Raw genomic sequence first — 9,322 nt, forward strand, 5'->3', positions numbered from 1 at the left:
GGAAAAGAGAAGTTGAAGAATGGGTAAAGTGTGCAAGGGTGGCGGGTGTGGGGGGGGGGGGGGGGTGGGGGGGGAGTTTGCTAGACCTTTTAGAACTAAAATTATGGATAAACCTGAATTTCAAAAACAATGTTGTGTTAACAGTAAAGTCATTGTCAGAACTGCACCACCACAACCCTTCAAACGCAATGCAGCATTCATAAGAAATGTTCACCTTCACAGGTGGGGATTTACAGTGAATCATCTTCTTTGTGAAAACCAAGACAATGCAAGGTGGCAGACAATGCAAGTTGGAACTTGTTTTATGCTTTAACACCTCAAATGATCTCAACTCATTGCTTTTATCTGGTAGCTTTAAATTCTGGCTGAAATATTCCTAAATAAGTCTGTTAGAGGCAGAGAAATGAGAACAACACCCAGCGACAATCTCTCACCTGCATGTAGTTTAAATTGGGTCCTCTGAGATTCACGTTCTTACTAATATCCCATGTTAGACTTTAGCTCTACAGGCTGTGCTGAATAGCACTGTGGCTTCTAATGAAAACTGATTATAAGCTTCAGGTTATTGGCTTGAGTCAGTCTGTAGGTTTGTCAATATAACGTTGTCATCGGCCTTGCCTTGTGTTCTAAAACCCTCTGAAGCCTCCCATGTTTTTATTTTTATTTGATATGAGGCAATATCAGTCATGAGCAAAAAGGAAGTCAGCAAACAAAAGGGCACATCTGATCTGTGTATTTTTGAATAAGGATGGAGAAATATTTTACTTCTTGCAAACTGATGGTCAGACAGTGTAAATTTTGCTTGCTCTCTGGGATCCATCCACCCTTTGAAGGAGTTTAGGTGAATTGGTTGCTTTCAGTCTTGAGCACCATCTTAAGATTTTAAGAAATTGTATTGTTCTTTAAAAATCCCACTTCTTGCCTGCCTTTTGAGGACTTCCTCTTAGATTTCTCCAGTTCTGAGAACTGAAATATTCAAGGATGTTGTGAAAAAAAAAAAAAAAAGAAGCCAAAAGCTCTGTCTGTTTTCCAGTCTGGCCTGCACAATTCAGTTAATTGAAACTGTTGAAATTGTTAATTATGTCCAAACAGCTACAAAAAGCTATATTTAAATGTAAAAGGAAACAAGCTTATTTGCAACACAACAGAGCAGAGAGTTATTTTTTTCCCAGCATAAACTCTTCAATGAGGCAAATCTTTGGCATGAGGTGAGCCACTTAACTCCATTCTACCCTTCTGCAGGATCAGCCTCTTTTATGATCAATATTTGTCTACCCTTGAAGAATGTTAGAAGAACATTACTTCAGCTATAGAAAACAAATTGTAGCTTTTAAGCTCATATCAGCACTGCTCCAGCTCATTGTTCTGGTATTTGCCCTTCATGTTTCAGTTTACTTGTTTTAAAGTACTATTTCGTTCTTCATCGTGACTTTAAGATTTGCTCCAAGTGCTGGTGAAATAACATCTTGTTTGCATTTCACTTGTAGAAAACCTGTGGTAGATTTTTTAATTTTTTAATTTTTTTGAAATTGGAGATGGGTCTAGTCAAGGCTGGGAAAATTATGAAGAGCTACAAATACAAGTCAGTGTTGGGCCTGTCAGTCTCATAACGCTAAAGGCAAAGAGAAATGTGTGTCGACTTTTTATATCCAATAAATATGCTCACATAAATAATAATCACACGAGATTTTAATGGTTTCCAATGAAAAAGGTGCAGGGAATTTTTAGCTAAAGCTGGTATCGACAGAGCAATAAAGAGACAGAAAAAGAAGAGGTTAGGTTTTTAAACTTCAATTTTTCCAAAACTTCAAACTTGAAAATCTCGAAGCTGTCTCTTCAGATTTACACCCACAAGCAAGCAAGACGACAAATGTTCTGCTGCCATTAGTAAACCAGATTAGGACTCTGGGTTTACCACCACTCATTGGGGTTTCAAAAAAAACAAAAAACAAAAAAAAAACACTCTGATCTGTCTGTGCAGAGATAAAAACAAACAAATGCAAATTCAAATCCACCTCCTTCCTTCATTTTCTCTCTTCCTGCCTCTTTCCTTCTGTTTCCCCTCCTTCACAGGCTCTGTTTCTTTTGCAATTTCCATCTGTTCAAATGAAATATACTTGGCATCTGGAAAATGCCCCTCAGCAGTGAGGGACAATATATCTTACAAATATCAGATGTCCAGTTGTGGACCATGTAATATTTACAAGGGGACCGTGGCAGTGACGTGATGTGTTGTCAATGTTTACCATGAACAAGTGCCCCTCCAAAGTTCTCTAACACCTGCCAACTATGAGACAGGTGAGGTGTTTGGCCAATCCAGACACTCATTTACATGTTACCCAGCAGTCACAGTTGACCTAATCACATCTGGCATGCTTGTCTAATTAATTAATCATGTGTAAGTGGGGCCAACCTCAGGCTTTGATTACAGCTCCCATATTGTTTTAAAGATCTGTTGTTTGTTTAGTGACATGAGGGCAGACAAAGGACCAGATGGAAAGACATTTTGAGTGAGAACACGGAGACTGTCCAAAAACAGTAACAAAGAAAAATGTTATGAAAAATAAAACATCATGTGAATAAAAAATACAAAAAATCTATAAATGTTGTTAGTTTTTTTTTTTTTTTTTTTTTTTTAAGAATTGTATCTTGGCCCACACAAAATGAAATGCTAAAATTTCGCATGTAAACTCTATTTTGTGCTCAAGAAAGAACAACAGATGTGAATTAGATGGGTGTAAATGCATTGTTTTATAGAGCTGGTTTCCAAACCACAAACCTAAGTAATAAGTCGATTGCCTCCTATTAATTCTCACCAGATTCTTTGCTAACATCGTATTTAACAAAGCAGAGGCCAGTGATGTCATGTTTGCTTTACATGGTGAAAAGCCTCTCAGAAGAAGGTACTTAAAATCAGCATTTTTTTTTTCTCTCTAACAGTAATCATTTTGGCAACTGCACTGAGGAAACTGTCGAAGCAAAGAGCTAATCTTCCGCTGTTGGTGCCTCAAGCTATCCTGGTCTGTCAATACGCCTGCATGGAGTTAATACCAGAATATGAATAGCTTCTGTATGAGTAGTTTAAGATGCCACTGCAGGCTGACTGCTTTCAAAGACGAGCAGATTTTACTGAGATTTAACAAGATCGGTGTAACAGAAAGATAACTTTTGTGAGATGTATTTAATGGAAGTACACCAAAACACTTGGCATCGTGAGACTATGAAGAAATATTTAAAATAAAAATCTAAACATGAGTAGTTTCTCTCATCTAAAGTGGTCCCTTATTTCAAGGATGACTTTTCCACACCTCCTAAAAAACATTTTACAAAATAAAGTAAAGTACCTGCATGTATCTGTTTTCAGCTAAGATATCTCAAGAGGGAAGTGAACTTCTAACCCTGGCAGTGTCATCAGCATGCTTAACTCGCTGAGCTTTAACACTTCTTCCAAGAATATCCTTTGCACTTTAATCCTCCTATTTGACAGCATGTCTTTTGTGACAGGGGCAGTCAAAACATGTCTGGAGTGGGCCCAGTGGCAAAGTAGATGTCCACTGAGTGTTGTAAGGTCAGCAGTGTTTGCAAGCAAAACAAAAAGGCTTGGAGAGAGGTTAGAGGCTTCAGATGTGGCTTCAGTCCAGGCTCTCTGTCCTTCTTTAGCGTTTTAACTTGACCCACCCTCAAGGGGATCTGTCTCTCTTTATCGCTGTTGTCTGTCTGCTTTTCACTGCACCTATGTGGGATACTTAACGATTTTCTGCCTTACAACAATCAGACAATCCTATGCTTCTGTAATCCTCCCTGTACCCTACAGAAACTTCCAGACACACAAAAAAGGGAAGACAACAACATGCATCAGACCAAAAGTACACTTCTTCTCTAATATTATGGAACCCAACAAACATGCATGAAGCTACTTTCAAGTGACATCCTTATTGTCAAGATAAAATGAAGTATCGGTCACAGACAAACACTATTCAAGGAGTCAAGGAGCATCAACATCTACAGAAACATTGATAAACGAGATAAATGATTCATTAATCAAAGATTTCACTTTGACATTAAAGGGTTTCTTAACATTTGTCATTTTTTTGTTTTCAGAAAAGCTGAAATATGTTGACCGTGATTGATTTGTAAAAGTCACAAATAGGGTACGACATTTACGAAGGTAAATACTTTTCATAGACACAGTGATAATGAAAAGAAGTAGCAAATATGATTTTCAGACTGAAGCTTTTTACCTTTGTTGAGAGACTGTCTCGTTTTTTTAGGATAGCCTTTGTTCACCTACAGACGTTCAGATTATTGAACTCTATGATAGATTAAAAAGACATGCCTTTCTTGAAAATGTCCTTTGTGGGAAACCTCCTTTGACATATTTTGTGGAAAAGGTTTAATGTTCTTTAACTTCACCTTTTTACATATACTCTTTGAATATGTCTTGGAGCTAAGTACAAGACAATTTCAACATTGTAAACGTATTAGCCTACTTCTTTCCCTGCCTGACCTCCCACTGCCCATCATATTGGTCTGTGTCTCCGAATCAGACATCAATAGAAGAGGAAAAGAGATGAAGAGAGGGAGAAATTGGATAGGGATGTGCCGAGTGGTGTGTGTGTGTAAAAGGAGAATGGTGGGATGCACCTTAGGGAACTGTCTGTCACATCCTTGCCATGTTGATAGACATGTCAATTGTGACTGAGTGGGAGGTATTGAGCAAGAGAGGGAGGAGAACATCAAAGATGAGAAAACCGATTTGAAGCAAAACGAAAATGAGAAAAGGGCAGATGTCTACCATGTTTCTTCATCTTGTTTTATAAATCAGAGCTGCAAGGATTAAATTCTGTGTTGGAGCTGAAATCATTTTGCCGACATGAAAACTGATTGCACATAAAATAATAATAATAATAAAAAAAGCTAAACAAAGTTCTCCACAACTTGTTGTTACCAATGCCATTTAAAGATAGATAGATCTATAGATTTTGACCTGATTCATTGTTCACAAAGCCTTCTACCAACCACTTGAATAAAATGCTTGTGGAAATTTTGCCATTTCCAGAAGTGTGTGTGGTCTTAACATAAGACCTCACATCAGCCTAAAACCAAAAGAAATTCTCTAAAATGACATAATGAGTGAATGAAATTGTCGTGGTCCAGCTGATCCAAAAACATTCTAAACAGAAGTAAATAAATGCCTGAAAGGTTCCAAAGACTTCAAAAGTCAATCTACTGAAATGTAAAGCCTTTTTTAGGTTCTAGCAGCCTTTATTGAATAGTACATAAGCAGGAAATGAGGAGGAGACAGTAGGGAAAACGGGCAGCAAATGGCCCAAGATCAGGAGTTGAACCTAGAACAGCCACTACAGCCCGCACATGTTGTTTACACTCTACCAAGTGAGCATCCCTAAAGTGGAAAACTTTTTATCGATGCTTCATAAATACACCTTTAAAACTGATAAAAACTGTTTAGTTAAGCAGTTTATTTTGGATATTTATTATACATTTACTAATCTTTCTCTAAATTTGAATTAGCTGAACAACAACCTCAGTAAAGTAAACATCACAATCACTTTAATGATCTCTAGTGGCATGTTTGAGTGTTACTTAAAAAAAGTTGTGTAATCTTCTCTATTCCCAAGAATTCATTGTGCCAAGGGAATTTGGATAGTTTGCACCTATATGCATCAGGTCTCAGTTTTGCTCTTCTTCGCCACCAACACAGCTTATGTTAACTCAATAAAACATAAGAAAAGTTTTTTTTTTTTTCTTTGATATTCTAAATATGAGAAACTTTTAGGTTCTAGCATTCATCATGATGCAGGGACAGGGTCTTCCTGGGCGAATCATGTGGGAATGGAGTTTCAGTAAATTATCTTGCAGATGTTAAAGATATTGGAATGATGCATCCGTTTAATTTAGGGGTAAAAAGCTGTGTGAAATAAACAGCTCTGGTCTTGAATATTACAAAGATAGCCATGTTTAAGCAATACATAATTCACACATAATTTCAGGTTTAAGACATACACATTTAAGTTGACACCAATCTTTGTGGATTTGTCACAAGGGGTTCTTTCACACTGTGACAATGACAAAGGTGAAGTGATATCCTCCTTGTTGTTTTGAGTTGCATTACATATTTTAATTACCTTTACATTGCATGTTCACTGTAATAATATTTTGTCTCCTTCAATACAAACTCATTTGCTGTTCCACAGCCTGTCTTCATCAGCATACATGTACACAAATTACAAGTTTATATTAGCACAACATGAGTTTCGTGTTGAAAGGTGATTCACACTGAGGCCTGTTTCAGGATTGGTTAGCTGACAAGTTTGATGATTGAAACTTGGCCTCTCAGGGTAACATGTGGAATGTCCTTGAGAAGGAATTCTGAACACCACATGTTCATGATGCATTATTTGCAAGTGCACATATTTGGGTACAAGCCTTCATCAAACTGAGTGACACCTCTGAGATGGTTCAAGCAATAAACTCAAGCTGCACATGCAATCTGCCTTACTCTCAACATGCTATATATCAAAGGAGCACTTTCCATCAGGGCGGTTTATTTAATCTGCAGGATTCCTATCTCTCCTTCTGTCATATCTGTGTCACCACTGCTGGTGCTGCCCACTCTGCACTGCATGCTGTCTGCCTTTTTCAGCCCTCTCCTCCATCCCAGCCTCCACCTGTTGGCTCTGGGGAAGAAATTCACTCATCAATTCAACATCGTGTCGAGAACACCTGTTCAAAGGCAGTGATGGGATCAGAGCCTGAGCGACAAACTTCAGTTACATTTTTATCTAAAATGTAAACTGTGTACTTTACAACCTCTCCAGTCTTTGTAGTTTCATACTAGTAAAACTACTTGTTTTGTATGTGCAGTTTCAAGTAAAGAGCAGGAGTAAGCCAATGACAAAAAACTCCCATTCTAGTATTTTTTTTTTTTTCAAATTAGAAAAAATAAAAAACTAGAAATAACTGCATATTGCATTTAAACTACATGTACTTTGCAGTGCAGCAGTCTTCTGTGTCTCTATGGCACATCAGTCACTGGCTGTTACCACTGCTGCCTCCTGGAGAGTGAGCATGAATTTAAAAGCTGCTTCTAGTCCTCTGGGCGATAAAACAGCACTATTTGTCTGCGGTGCATTACACTCTGCAACAAAGGCATTTTGTATGCTTTGCACCCTATGCTTCTCCCTCTCGTCTCCCACCATTGCTTCCACTCTCACTATATTACACTTAAATACTTTTGACATTGGGTATCATACAGATAAAATCAAGAGGGTTGCTGCTCCCTCTCAATGCCTGTCACGGTTCTCTTAACATATGATTTCAGATTTTGTGGGGAAGTGCTGCGCAAAGAATTCAACAAACTTTATTGTGAGAAATAACAGCTTTTTAGAGCTATTTTCTTTTCTAAACAAGCCATTGCACATATTTTGGCTTAGAAAGAAAACCTACATGATGTCGGCCTGTTGTCTATAATTTGTCTGCACTGTAATTAAAAGCAGTCTGAAAACAATAATTTCAGGCATTCCACACTCTCCTTTGTTTTTTTTTTGTCTTCTTCTCTTTCATTTACTCCATGTTTTTGTCCATTCATACTTCTTTCATAGCCCTTTCCTCTGAATTCATCAACTGTTGAAGATTAAAGAAAGAGACTGCCAAGCTCCCAGGTTCAAATTAGATCCACGCTTCCTTAACAGAACACAGAAATTGGTAGAATGAAATTTAAAGGTCAGGTTATGAAGACCTGTCTCTCTCGACTAAAGGTAACTGTCTCAAACCCTACTTTTCCCTTCAGTTTTCTCTTCTCCATACATTTTTTTTGCTATTTATCAGATATTTTGTGACAATTCTTCAACTTCAAAGACCTTTCTTTGTGATCCTGGAAGAAAGGTCTTTTTAAAATGTCACCTTTGGCAAGTGCTTGATCATAAAACATCCAACATTCTTGTGTTGGATGAAAACCAACACAAGAAAATTCTTACACCAATTGCCTTTAAAATTCTACAATATGACATATATGGAATGGATCATAACATATTCTTTAAGAATGTCAGTTGGTACATACCTTACCACTAATTGACCCCCAGGTAAAATCACAAAATGAGAAGGAAGGAGAAAGACATCTGCAAATTAGCTAAACCTCTAATTTGTTTACCTGTGTGCCTTCCAAAGCCTCCCTGGAAGTGCATCCTCTCTCATGAAATACAAGGACAATTCAAGCAGAAATATATTGGGTTCTAACCCAATATATATTTTGGGTTAGAACAAATATTTTAGTTGATTTCTTTTTTTTTTTCTTTTTTTTATGTTTTAATGATCTTGCAAACACTGGCGGCGATAGAAATAACTGAAAATACTTTGATATTGGATATTTATTATCAAAATGGTAAACGTTAGTGCCCTTATGAAGATTTTTTTTAAAAATCAGTATTTGTTATTGTGGGTTGTTAGCAGTAAGCTTATTTACTTGAGCTAAAGACAGTTTTTCTTTTTTTCTTTTTTTTTTTTACTGTGGGATTCTATTACTGCAGTAAAATATAACTTTAGTTTGTCTTTACACATCAGTACCAGGGTTGCTGATAAACCTCTAAAGTGCCAACTCTCAACATTAAGAGCCACAAAATCTGTTAAGTGACATATCAAGTTTCTCTCTGAATTTTTAATACTGTTTGAAAAAAGCCGAAGTGTTTGATTTAAACAGCCGTCTTTATGCTTGTCTGTAACACCAAAGTTACAATGCAAAGTGCCTTGCTGATGGCAAAATGACCAACAGCTTAACTAGTTTTTTCAGATGATTTAATATTTATTATCAAAATTAGAGCATTTTCATTTTCTTTTTTCATTAACTGTTTAAAATTATTATCTGGCTGCCCCTAACAAGTAAATACATAAAAAATGATCTCATTGTGATTGCTATTGGGTTACACTGAGAGCTGCCTTAGAGAGCTGAAGTCATCAAGCATTGAATGAAAAGCTTTTAATCTGTTGATGCAATATATGCCTTCAAAACGGCAACTTCATTGAATTACACTGGAGGACCTCCAATTAGAAATGCAAATTAAAACTCTGTGGGACACCAATTTTCATAAAATTTCACAAGGAGCTGCACTGTGTGAAGAATTAGGAATCAAAGTCCAAGTCCTTTACCATATCACTGGTTGTAAGTGACTATGTTCACTCTACAGTGAGAATATTGTTCATATCAACTTATATATATATATATATATATATATATATATATATATATATATATATATATATATATATATATATATATATATATATATATATATATATATATATGTGT

Source organism: Poecilia latipinna, unplaced genomic scaffold (genome assembly GCF_001443285.1).
Source record: "Poecilia latipinna isolate Pla-1442-1.1 unplaced genomic scaffold, P_latipinna-1.0 Scaffold994, whole genome shotgun sequence".
NCBI classification, from domain to species: domain Eukaryota; kingdom Metazoa; phylum Chordata; class Actinopteri; order Cyprinodontiformes; family Poeciliidae; genus Poecilia; species Poecilia latipinna.